At 42.3% G+C, this 11,655-nt stretch overlaps 1 pseudogene; it reads left to right on the forward strand.

The window, feature by feature from the left end:
* The first annotated feature begins 5,271 nt into the window (after window positions 1-5,271).
* Window positions 5,272-6,382, forward strand: LOC139177369 (vomeronasal type-1 receptor 4-like; annotated as a pseudogene).
* The last annotated feature ends 5,273 nt before the right edge of the window (window positions 6,383-11,655 follow it).

Here is an 11,655-nt window from a genome sequence, read left to right on the forward strand (position 1 = left end):
AGGAAATGAACCCTGAATATTCATCAGAAGGACTGATGCTGAAGCTGAAGGTACAATACTTTGTCCTCCTGATGGGAAGAGCCAACTCAATGGAAAAGACCCTGATGCTGCAAAAGATTGAGAGCAGGAGGAGAAGGGGACAACAGAGGATGAGACGGTTGGATGACATCACCAACTCAATGGAACTTGAACTTGAGCAAACTCTGGGAGATATCAAAGGACAAGGAAGCCTTGATGTGCTGTAGTTCATAGGGTCGCAAAGAGTCAAACACTACATAGCAACTGAACAACAATAAATGTTGGTGCATATATATTAAAATTATTATATCTTTTTCTTCAACTGATCACTTGTCCCCCTGTTCATTATGTAGTGTTCTTCTTTGTCTCTTCACAAAGTCTATTTTATCTCCTATCCAATTCAAATGGCTCAGAACCTAGAGACAGGCTGGTGGTCCAGTGAGAATCTCTAGGAGGGGGATCCATGGGTGACTTAGAACAAATTATAATCTCCTATAGAGTCATGTGGACACGAGGGAGACCTGAGGGCCGTGAGGAGGGGAACACCAGCTTCAAAGAGATTATTTTCCAGATTAAACAAACCAAGATCATATGTAGAAAGTGTTGTGAAACTTAAACTCAGGAGAAAGCCCAGCATCCAGATCCCATGCTGATGATCAGTGAGAATACACTTTGGAAGAGTTTGGAAAAGTGAGACCATGAGGGAAAATGCCCAATGGGAGACACAGTGAAGGGAGGCCAGGTGCTCTGTGAGTGTCCCTCCCCCAGCTATGACTTTCACTGTAAACTTGGGTTCTCTCACAGGGAACTCAGAAAACTCTCCCTGCCCTCTGCTCAGCTGCCCATGTGGACTTTCTCAGTAATTGCCAGGAGTTGTCAGTAGTCCCCAGGCGTGGGTGAGGGTGACGAGCACTGGGGGTAAGATTTGCCTCTCACTGGAGATGCCCCAGACTCTCCATGCAGACAGTGTCACCTCCACTTCAGATGACATGATAATGGCTCCTCTGTGGGGAGAGTGGCCCCAGGGACCCTGTCCCTATAACTGGGGCCCATCCTGACTGACACTTCCCTGCACAGAGAGTGGAGCCAAGTGCAGGCAGGTGAGTGCTCCCTTGTGTTCAGTCTCAGGGCAGGAAACAGGAGAGCTGGCTCTCAGCAGGAGAGGAGCTCAGAGCTGTGTGGTCAGCGCCTTGGGCAGGATAGGTGCTCCCCTGCCTTATCCTCAGCTGCCCTGTCCATGCCCTGGCTGGCAAGTGGAAGGTGGGAATGTGCTTCGGTGTGTATCTGAGGGGGACCAGAGCTGTGAGTTCACTGAAAATCTCTGTGTCCTGGGTCCCTGACAATGAGGGGAAGAGGGAGGGGGTCACTGTGGAATCTGTGCCAAGCCCTGTATGAGCAGAGCCCCAGGCTTCTCAATCTTGTATAAAAGGTCCTAGTGACGTCCTCGAACCTAATTGGTTAGTGCTGGATGTGAGTAAGGTGAGATAATTGATGTGCAGAATTTGGGTTAGAACCTGAAAGTCCTGAAACAAGATCCAGTGACAGACACATACACACACAAACAGAAACACAGAGAGAAAGCCGCCCTGTAACACCTTCACATGTTCCTTCACAGGCTGCAGTTGGCTCAGGCATTTCCGTCATGGTATTCCATTGAGATTCTGCATTTGTGTTATGTATGTCAGTGTGGCCATGTCTTCCCCTCTCTAACTGAATGGCAAAACGCCCTCAGCCTTTTTAACTTGAGCAGCTGCTGTTACCGTGCAGTCGCTCAGTCGTCGTCTGACTCTTTGCGACCCCATAGACTGCAGCCCGCCATGTTCCTCCATCCACGGGATTTCCCAGGCAAAAATACTGTAGTGGGTTGCCATTTCCTTCTCCAACCCCTATGTATAAAATGACAATGAGAAGCTACAGTGTAGCACAGAGAACTCTACTCAGTGCTCTGTGGTGACCTAAATGGGAGGGAAATCTAATAAGGAGTGGGTAAGTATATATGTATAGCTGATTCACTTTGCTGTACAGGAGAATGTAATGTAACATTGTAAAGCAACAACACTTGAATGAAAAAATATTCCACTGTATAACGCACCACAGCTTCCTTATCTATTCTTCTATCAGTAGACCCTTGGGGTGTTTCCACGCCTTGGCTGTCGTAACAATGTACCAGTGAACACGGAGTGCAGGTATCTTTTCCTGATCGTGGTTTCTTTTCCTTTGATCTATCCTAGAAGTGTGACTGCTGGCTGGTATGGGAGTTCTGGTTTTAACTTCTGAGGAACTGCCATAACGTTTTCCACGAGGATGTACCAGTTTACATTCCCAACAGTGTGTAAAGTATTTTTTTCTCTCAACCTCCTTGCCAGTGTGTTGCCTTTTGGATTTTGGAGAACAGACAGACTAACAGGTGAGAGATGTTATCTCATTGTAATTTTGATCTGATGACTAGAGATATTGAACTCCTGTCCATGCACCTTTTAACTCTTGTATGTCTTCTTTGGAAAAATGTCTGTTCAGGTCCTTTGCCCATTTTGGGGGGGAGAGGGAGAATAGAGGAATTTTAATTCTTTTGTGTTGACATTTGTACAATAATAATATATTCTATAATTAAACAATTTATTCAAAAAACTAACATATACTTCTCACCCTTGCCCCAGCTATATTTCTTATGCCTGCCATCTTAGGGTTGATGCCTCCATCCCCCTAGCTTGGAAATCTGGGCCCCCACTTTGACTCTTCATCCTCCCATCCGGTCTCCATGTCCTGCCCTTTCCACTTTCTGAAGCCATTCCTAGTCCATTTTTTTATATTGAGGTATACCTGATATATAACATGTGCTAGTTTCAAGTATACAACATAATCATTCAATATTTGTATGCATTATGAAATGATCACTATATAAGCCTAGTTAATATCCATCACCATATACAATTACAAACAATGTTTTTCTTGTGAGGAAGATTTAAAAATGTACTTTCTTCACAATTTTCAAATATGCAAAACAGTATTATTAACTATAGTCATCCTGCTGTATATTACATCCCCCAGATTTAGTCCATCCTTTATCCCCATGTCTCTGCCATTGCTCTGGTAAAGACCACAGCTACCTCTTGCCTCATGGTCGCAGCATCTCCCCAGGTATCTCTGCCTCTCCACTCACTGTCCACATAGTCCCAAGTTCATGCTTTTCAATGTTATATATGATTGTGGCACTCCCCATGCCAGTAGAATTAAATTCCAGTCCTCAGAGCTCTTCAGTCTGCTCTGGTGACTTTTTAAAATTCTCACTCTCTTTCAGCCATCAACCCAGACTCCTTTTACATTTCCTTTATACCCTTCAAAACTATCTCCTGAAAAGAAAAGAAAAAAAGATATAAAAGTATCTTGCAAGAACTGACTTGAAAAAAAAAAAAAAAAAAGGTAAGTGGAAAGCTCTAAGTTCAATCTGAGATACCGTTAAAAAACAGAAAAGTTCAGTTCTTAAAAGCATGTTTGAGGGCCTTGCTGTTAAAAAGAAATCCATCCTATTTAGCTGAGGTATATAATTGAGGAAAAACCTAATTTATGGACTTCATCAAATGGAAAAGTGTCCACATAAGAGAATGGGTGTCAGTGGTTTGAAGTATAATCCTGGGGACAATAATGGAGCCCTTTGTAATTTTTAAAAATATTTGTTCATTCCTTTATTTATTTTTGTCTGCACTGGGTCTTCGTTGCGGTGTGCAGGCTTTCTCTCGTTGCGAGTAGAGGCTACTTTCTAACTGCAATGCACAGGCTTCTCACTGCGGAGGCTTCTCTTGTTGCGGAGCTCGGGCTCTAGGGTGTGTGGGCTTTGGTAGTTCAAGCTCCCGGCTCTAGGGTGTGGGCTCAGAGTTGTGGCACTCGGGCTTAGTTGCCCCAAAGTCATGTGGGATCCTCCTGAACCAGGGATCAAACTCATGTCTTCTGCCTTGTCAGCAGATTCTAACCACTAGACCACCAAGGACGTTCCAAGGAGCACTCTTAAGGGCCCATGTCACAAATGATCTCACAGGGCTCCTCTGTCCATGGAATTTTTTCCAGAGCAAGAGTACTGGAGTGTGTGGCCCTTTCCTCCTCCAGGGGTTCTTCCTGCACCAGGGCTTGAAACTGCGTCTCCTCAGCTCCTGCATTGCAGGCGAATTCCTTGCTGGTGAGCCATTAAGTGACTACTGGGTGTAAACTCTGAGCCTTTGACCCTCCCCTTTGCCTGTTTCAAACTGGATTATTTGGGATCTGCCCAAATTGGATATTTCACTCATTACTGGGTGTGTGGTTTGCTAATATTGACTCCTATTGTATTAGCTGCATTTTCATGATTTCCTTTGCTCTGAGGAGGCTCTTACGTGCTGCACCACTCACTTACCTTTGCTTTTGTTGTCAAATGCAAACCATTATGACCAGGACTAATTTCAGGGAGCTTACTTCTTTCCTCTGGGAATTTCATGGCTTCACATCTTACATCCAAATCTTAATCCAGTTCAGATCATTTCTGTGTGTGATGTAAAATAGCGCCCAGTTCTTTTTCAGTGTTTGAAAGTGAGATATAATTGACATAACATTATGTCAGTTTTATGGGTACAAAATAATGATTCACTGTTTGCATGTATTTGCAGTTGATCACAGTGTGTCTAATTAAAAATCTATGATATACATAGTCACAATTTTTTTTCTTCTGGTCAGAATTTTAAGGTATCTTTAGATGTGGATTTCCAATTTTCCAAACATCATTTATTAAAGAAACTATCCTTTTACAATTATGTATCCTTAGTGCCTTTGTGACTGATTAGCCAAAGGAGCATACATTTATTTCTGCGCTCTCTATTCTGTCCACTGATCTGTTTTTATGCCTATACCATACTGTTTCTGTTACCATAGATTTGACATATATTTTGAAATGAGGAAGCTTGATGTTTTGTTCTTCTCTCACAAGATGTTTAGAGTATTTGGGAGTATTTTATGGGTTGCATACAATTTGGGGTTTTTTTTTCTATTTCTGTGAATAATGACAAAAATGGGTGAACTAAATCAACAATGCTGTTGAACAAAATAGATATAACCATCACTTTGTAGACCCTGCATGGAGAGTGAACATCAGGATGTAAAAGTAAATACAAAGCAAAACCAAATAAATAATGGTGAATGCTTTAACTGGTGTCTGGTTTATTTCATCCTGGTAAAGTAATTCTCTAGACTGTGAGGCTCTTTTTTTTTTTTTTTTCCCCAGGAAAAATAAAATATGGAAATCCTTGTGCAGTACTGGTTGTATAAGAAGACAGCTGATGTCACCACCACCACCACAGCCTTCTTTCTGCTCCAGGACACTCTTGACATCCTCTCCATGTTTTTTCACAAAGATGCCCTGAGAACCACAAGTGAGGCTGCTCTCCAAATCACGTATCTTATACAGATGGTGATAGGGTCCCTGGTCAATGTCATACTTTTCTTCCACAGCATCTCTCCAGTCTTGATTGGCCAAAGCCAGAGACCCACAGACATGATTCATACCCACATGGCGGTTGCCAATCTCTTGGTTCTTCTGTCCCCTGGCATTCCCCACACAATGGCAGCTTTTATTCCAAGGAATCCTCTGTCCAGGCTTGGATGTAAGTTTGTGTATTACTTACAGAAAATGGCTCGCAGCACCGCCCTGTGCTCCACCTGCGTCCTGAGCACATATCAGTCCTTCACTCTTACCTCCAGGAGACTGGAGTGGGTGATGCTCAGAGGAAGGGCCCCCAAGGTCATTGGTCCTTCCTGCTGCACCTGCTGGATGCTCAGCTTCTTAATGTACATCCGTGTTCCTCTCAAACTCACTGGTCCACAGAACACGCACAACTATACTGATACCAAAGGCACGTGGTTCTGTTCATCCTCACCTACTGAAATAGGTACGAGTTATTTGTGGTCCATCTCTGATGCCATGTATTTTGGCGTCATGCTCTGGTCCAGTGGCTCCATGGTGCTTCTCCTGCTCAGACACCGCCAGAGGGTGCAGTATATTCACACCCCCACTGGGCACCACAGATGCCCCCCGGAGACCAGAGCCGCCCACACCATCCTGATGCTGGTGGTCACCTTCATCACCTTCTACTTTCCTAAATTCTGTTGTGTCTTTTTATATTGCAGCCTTCTTTGATATTCGTCTATGGTTGATACAGACCTCTAATGTACTGGGTTCCTGTTTTCCCACCATTTCCCCTTTCCTGCTGCTTCTTAGATATCCTAGAACTCCTAGGTTCTGCTCTTGACTTGTTAGAATGTATGGGTAAAGTGCTAAATATCTAGCAGTCACTTTCAATAACCGCAATTATTCTGTAAGCACTCAGTATCCATTTTTTTGAGGTACGATTCACACATAACCTTGCATTAGTTCCGATAGACAACACAAAGAATGGGCATTTATTTATGTTTCAGAATGATCATCATAAGTCTAGTACAATCCCCTCATCTTCACAGACGATACGACTTTCTTTCTTGTGATATGAACTTTGCATGTTTATTGATTTTATTTAGTTAGTTGTTTTTTTATTTAGCTGTGGGGCCACATGGGATCTTCGTTCCAAAACCAAGGATCAAATCAGCACCCCCTGCAGTGGCAGAATCCAAGTCTTAACCACCAGGGAAGTCCCTGTGATGAGAACTTTGAAGGTTGACTCTCTTGTAGTTCTTCAGTCATTAAGTTGTATCCAACTCTTTGTGACCCCATGGACTGCAGCACACCAGGCTCCCCTGTCCTTCACCATCTCCTGGAGTTTGCTCAAAATTCAAGTCCACTGAGCGTGATGCTATTAAACCGTTGCATCCTCTGTCACTCACTTCTCCTTTTGCCTTCAGTCATTCCCAGCATCAAGGTCTTTACAATGAGGTCGGCTCCTTGCATCAGGTGCCAAAGTATTGGAGTTTCAGCTTCAGTATCAATCCTCCTAATGAATACTCAGGGTTGAATTCCTTTAGGATTGACTAATTAGATCTCCTTGCAGTTCAAGGGACTCTCAAGTCTCAACACCACAGTTCAAAAGCATCAATCCTTCATTGCTCAGCCTTTTTTTGGTCTAGCTCTCACATCCATACATGACTACTGGAAAAACCATAGCTTTGACGATCTGAACTGTTGTCAGGCAAAGTGATGTCTCTGCTTTTTAATATACTGTCAATGCTTATCATAGCTTTTCATCCAGTCTTTTCATTTCATGGCTTCAGTCACCATCCGCAGTGATTCTGGAGCCCAAGAAAATAAAATCTATCACTGTCCACTTTCCCCCTTCTATTTGCCATGAGAAGTGATGGGACCAGATGCCATGTTCTTAGCTTTTTTGTAGTGTTTGACTCTCACACAGGCTGGGCTTCCCAGGTGGTGCTACAGGTAAAGAACCCACCTGCCAGGGCAGAAGACGTGGGGTCAGTCCCTGGGTCAGGAAGATCCCCGGGAGGAGGGTACAGAAATCTAGTCCAGTATTCTTGCCTGGAGAATTAGAAGGACAGAGGAGCCTGGCAGGCTATGGTCCATAGGGTCACAAAGAAGAAAGAGTCGGACATGACTGAAGTGACATATGCAATGAAATATAATTGATTATATTCACCATGTGGTTCATCACATCCCCTTGACTTGCTTATTTTATAACTAGAAGTGGATACCTTTTGATGTCCGTACTCAATACCAAATTTCTACATAATTTCCAAGACCTGAGAAGGTTCATTTAATTCCAGAGATGCCTTAGGAGATCTGAAAGTCAATCCATGAATTATCAGCTTGAGAAGTGTACAAACCATTACTAAGAAACCCATTTCACCTTGACCAACGCAGCTGTCTGAAGAAGATCTCCTTTCTTTAGAACATTTCAAGAGTTTCACCAAATTTTATCCTTGTGTGTTGTGGCTAATACTGGATACACACCTGGCATAATCCAATATTGATCTCCATGAATATTATTCTTGTGTGGGTGGAGATTTAATTTCTGAGATAAAGGTAATACAAATGAAAATGGAGAATATGTTTTTCTATACTGTGTTTTTCTATTGTGTAACTTTATTTCACTTCTATTTCTCCAAAATGCTGTAGTGTTACATGGAAAATCAGTGCTGTTCAATGGCTTGCTTGTCCTTTAAACCTGGATTGTTTACATGGTAGACTCTCAATAAATGTAGTCGATTAGATGGATGGTGTGAGCTGAAGGAAAGAGTAGTAGCTGCCTTCTTTTTTATTTGTCACTTGCATATATAGTTTTCATCATTGCATTTTGTAAATTTGAGATTTGTTTCTATTTGTCTAATTTCTTTTTTTTCTGTTTTTTGCCTTCCTTTTAGTGTGTTATTTATAAACTCCTATTTTTAAATTTAAGGTGTTAATGGATAACTATCTTTCAGTGATCTTTTGTTCATCATGTAAGGATCCCCAGTAGTGTATCTATATACATTATTACTGACAAGTAATGCTATGGTTTTAGCTGTCATGAGATAGTTGTACCTTATACAAAATAAGAAATGAAGAGAAAGTAGAGTTTATGCAAGTGTCAATGTGATTGCCTTTTCCAATGCTTGTACTTCTTTTTTGTAAATGTTGTTTTCTTTGATACAATTGTCTTCTGAGTGAAGAAGTCCCTTTAACTTTTAAGGAGTTAGTTCTACTATGAGTGGATTGTTTCAATATCTATATATCTAAAAATATCATAATTTTACTTCTTGTTTTTTCCTATTAAAGTGTATTAAAGCTAATAAAATGTGATCAATAGTAGAAATATATTTAGTGATAGACAACCTCCTCTTAAACAATAAGAAATTAACTGCCTATGAATTATTTTTATCTTTAAAATAATTGAATAGAAGTAATTTCAACCCTACTTCATTTTTCACACTACTAGATATAAACAAGATAACCTACTGTGTGGCCCAGAACTGGCAGCCCTCCTGCTCATCGGGCACAGTAAGAATGGGGCTCTCTAATGTGAGTCAGATGAACTGAGGTGGATGAACATAGAGCCTGTTATACAGAGTGAAGTAAATCAGAGAGAGAATAACAAATACCATATATTAATGCACACATACGGAATCTATAAAAATGGCATATGAACCTATTTGCCAGGCAGGCATAGAGACGTAGAGGTAGAGAACAGACTTGTAGACACAGCGGGGGGAAGGCGAGCATGGAATGAATAGAAAGGGTGGCATTGAAATATACACAACACCATGTGTAAATAGATAGCTAGCGGAAAGCTGCTGCAGAACACAGGCAGGTTAACTCAGTGCTGTTTGAGGACATAGAGGGGTGGGATGGGGTGGGCAGGGAGGCTCTGGACAGAGGGATGTATATATACTTACAGCTGATTCATGTTGTCATATGGCAGAAACCAACACAACATTTTTTTTTTTTTTGAGGGCTTAAACACAGTAGCTTATTTATTTAATGAATTAGTTGTAGTTTTTGAAATTGTGGTAAAACACATTTAACATAGAGTTTTCCATTTAACTGTTAAAAAATTTTAGGTTTTGGTAAAATACATAACAAACTTTAGTATTTTAGCAACTTTTAAGTATACAGTTCAGCAGCATACATCCACATTGTTGTGCAACTATTACCACTGTTCACCTCCAGATATTTTTATTATCCCAGACTGAAATTCTGTATCCTTTAAATAATACCTCTCCATTTCTTGAACCTTCCAGCCTCTGGTAACCACCTATGAATTTGACTACTCTGGGTACCTCATGTGTGTACTAAGTTGCTTCTTGTCTGACTCTTCATGTCCAACTCTTTGCAACCCTGTGACGATAGCCCACAAGGCTCCTCTGTCCATGGAGATTCTTTAAGCAATTATCCTCCAATTAAAAAATTTTTTAAAATATTAATAATAAAAAAAGATGGCGGTCCAAGGAAGGCCAAGCCAGGGCGTCTAGTGCACAAGAAGACCTGTACTACCATTGCCTTTACACAAGTCAGCTTGGACGACAAGGCCACTTCCGCTGAGCTGGTGGAAGCTGTCAGCACCTGTTACAACGACAGATATCATGAGATCCACCATCACTGGGGAGGCCGTGTCCTGGGTCCCAAATCAGTGGCTCTCGGTGCCAAGGTAGAAAAGGTGAGGGTCAAGAACAGGCCACCAAACTGGGCTAAATGTACACTATTGAGCTTTCTGTTCGAGAGAGTAATAAATACTTCGTAGACCAGAAAAAAATTTTTTGGCTGTTTGACATGTAGGAACTTGATTCCCCAACCAGGGATCAAAACTGCAACCCTCTGCATGGAAGTGTGGAGTCCTAACCACTGGACTTCCAAGGAGATCACCCAAAATTTCTTATAGAAAGTCATAGGAATGCTAGACTCAGGATCCAGTGATGATGCTCATTATTTTGGAGACATGAAAAATGCATTGAGTGTTACATGGGGGGCTGAATGGGAGGGCAGTTTGGAGGAGAACTGGATACATGTATATATATAGCTGAGCTCCTTTGCTGTCCACCTGAAACAGTCACAACATGGTTTAATTGGCTATACTCCAATACAAAATATATAGTTTAATTGTAAAAATCTGAAAAACAAAACAAAACAAAAAAAAGGATCTGGGCTTTTGTCCCAGGTTGATGAACATTTCCTAAAATGAGTGTGGTAAAGACCACAAGAGGCTTCCCTGGTGGCACAGTGGTAAAGAATCCACCGGCTAAACTAGGAGACGTGGATTTTACTCCTGGGTGGGGAAGATCCCCTGGAGAAGGAAATGGCAAACCCCCTCCAGTATTCTTCTCTGGGAAATCCCATGGACAGAAGGGCCTGGAGGGTTACAGCCAGTGGGGGTCGCAAAGAGTCCGACAAGACTTAGAGACCAAACAACAGCCAAGACCGCTCTCTGAATAAAGTAAGACCACTGAGTGGTGTACTTTAGATGGGTGAGTTATATGGTATGTGAATTAAAGCTTCTCAAAGACACTGTTACCAAAACCGAATTGGTAAACACCTGCCTATATATAAAGAAAATACCTGGAGGAATAAGCCCAGTTGGAAGTGTGGTAAAAGAAAAAAAACTTTGATGCACCTTCAAGCGATCCTATAGTACCCGATGACAACTGTGATTCTGAACTACCATTTTCCACAGGGAATTCAGAAAAAAGTTTTCTGCCAGCTATTTGACTGCCCATTCAGATCTTTTCATTGATTCCCAAAAGCTGTCCTTAATCTCCCAAGAAGGAAGATGATGATTTACACTGGGGATAACATTTGCTCCTCGCTGGAAACGCCCCAGACTCCCCATGCAGTCAGTGTCACCCACACAGCAGGTGGCGTGATAATGGAATCTCTGTGGAGAGACCAAGGCTACAAACACCGTCCCTATAACCATGACCTCAGGTGCTCGGCGCTCATCCTGAGTGACACGTCCCTGCACAGAGCTCTGAAGCAAAGACCAGCCATGTGAGTGCTTCTTTCTGTTCAATCTCAGGGCAAAGACATGGAGAGACGTTTCCTCCAGCAGGAGAGGGACTTAAGACTTAACTCAGACTGGGCAGGACAGGGGCAACATGGCCTCACTTGAGCACTCACATCCATGCTCTGCTGGGTGGGAGGGTGGCTGTGAGCCCAGGAGTGTCTTAGGCTGGGAGCAGAGCTGGGTGGTCCACTGTAGATCC

Source organism: Bos indicus, chromosome 18 (genome assembly GCF_029378745.1).
Source record: "Bos indicus isolate NIAB-ARS_2022 breed Sahiwal x Tharparkar chromosome 18, NIAB-ARS_B.indTharparkar_mat_pri_1.0, whole genome shotgun sequence".
In the NCBI taxonomy this organism is placed as follows: Eukaryota; Metazoa; Chordata; class Mammalia; order Artiodactyla; family Bovidae; genus Bos; species Bos indicus.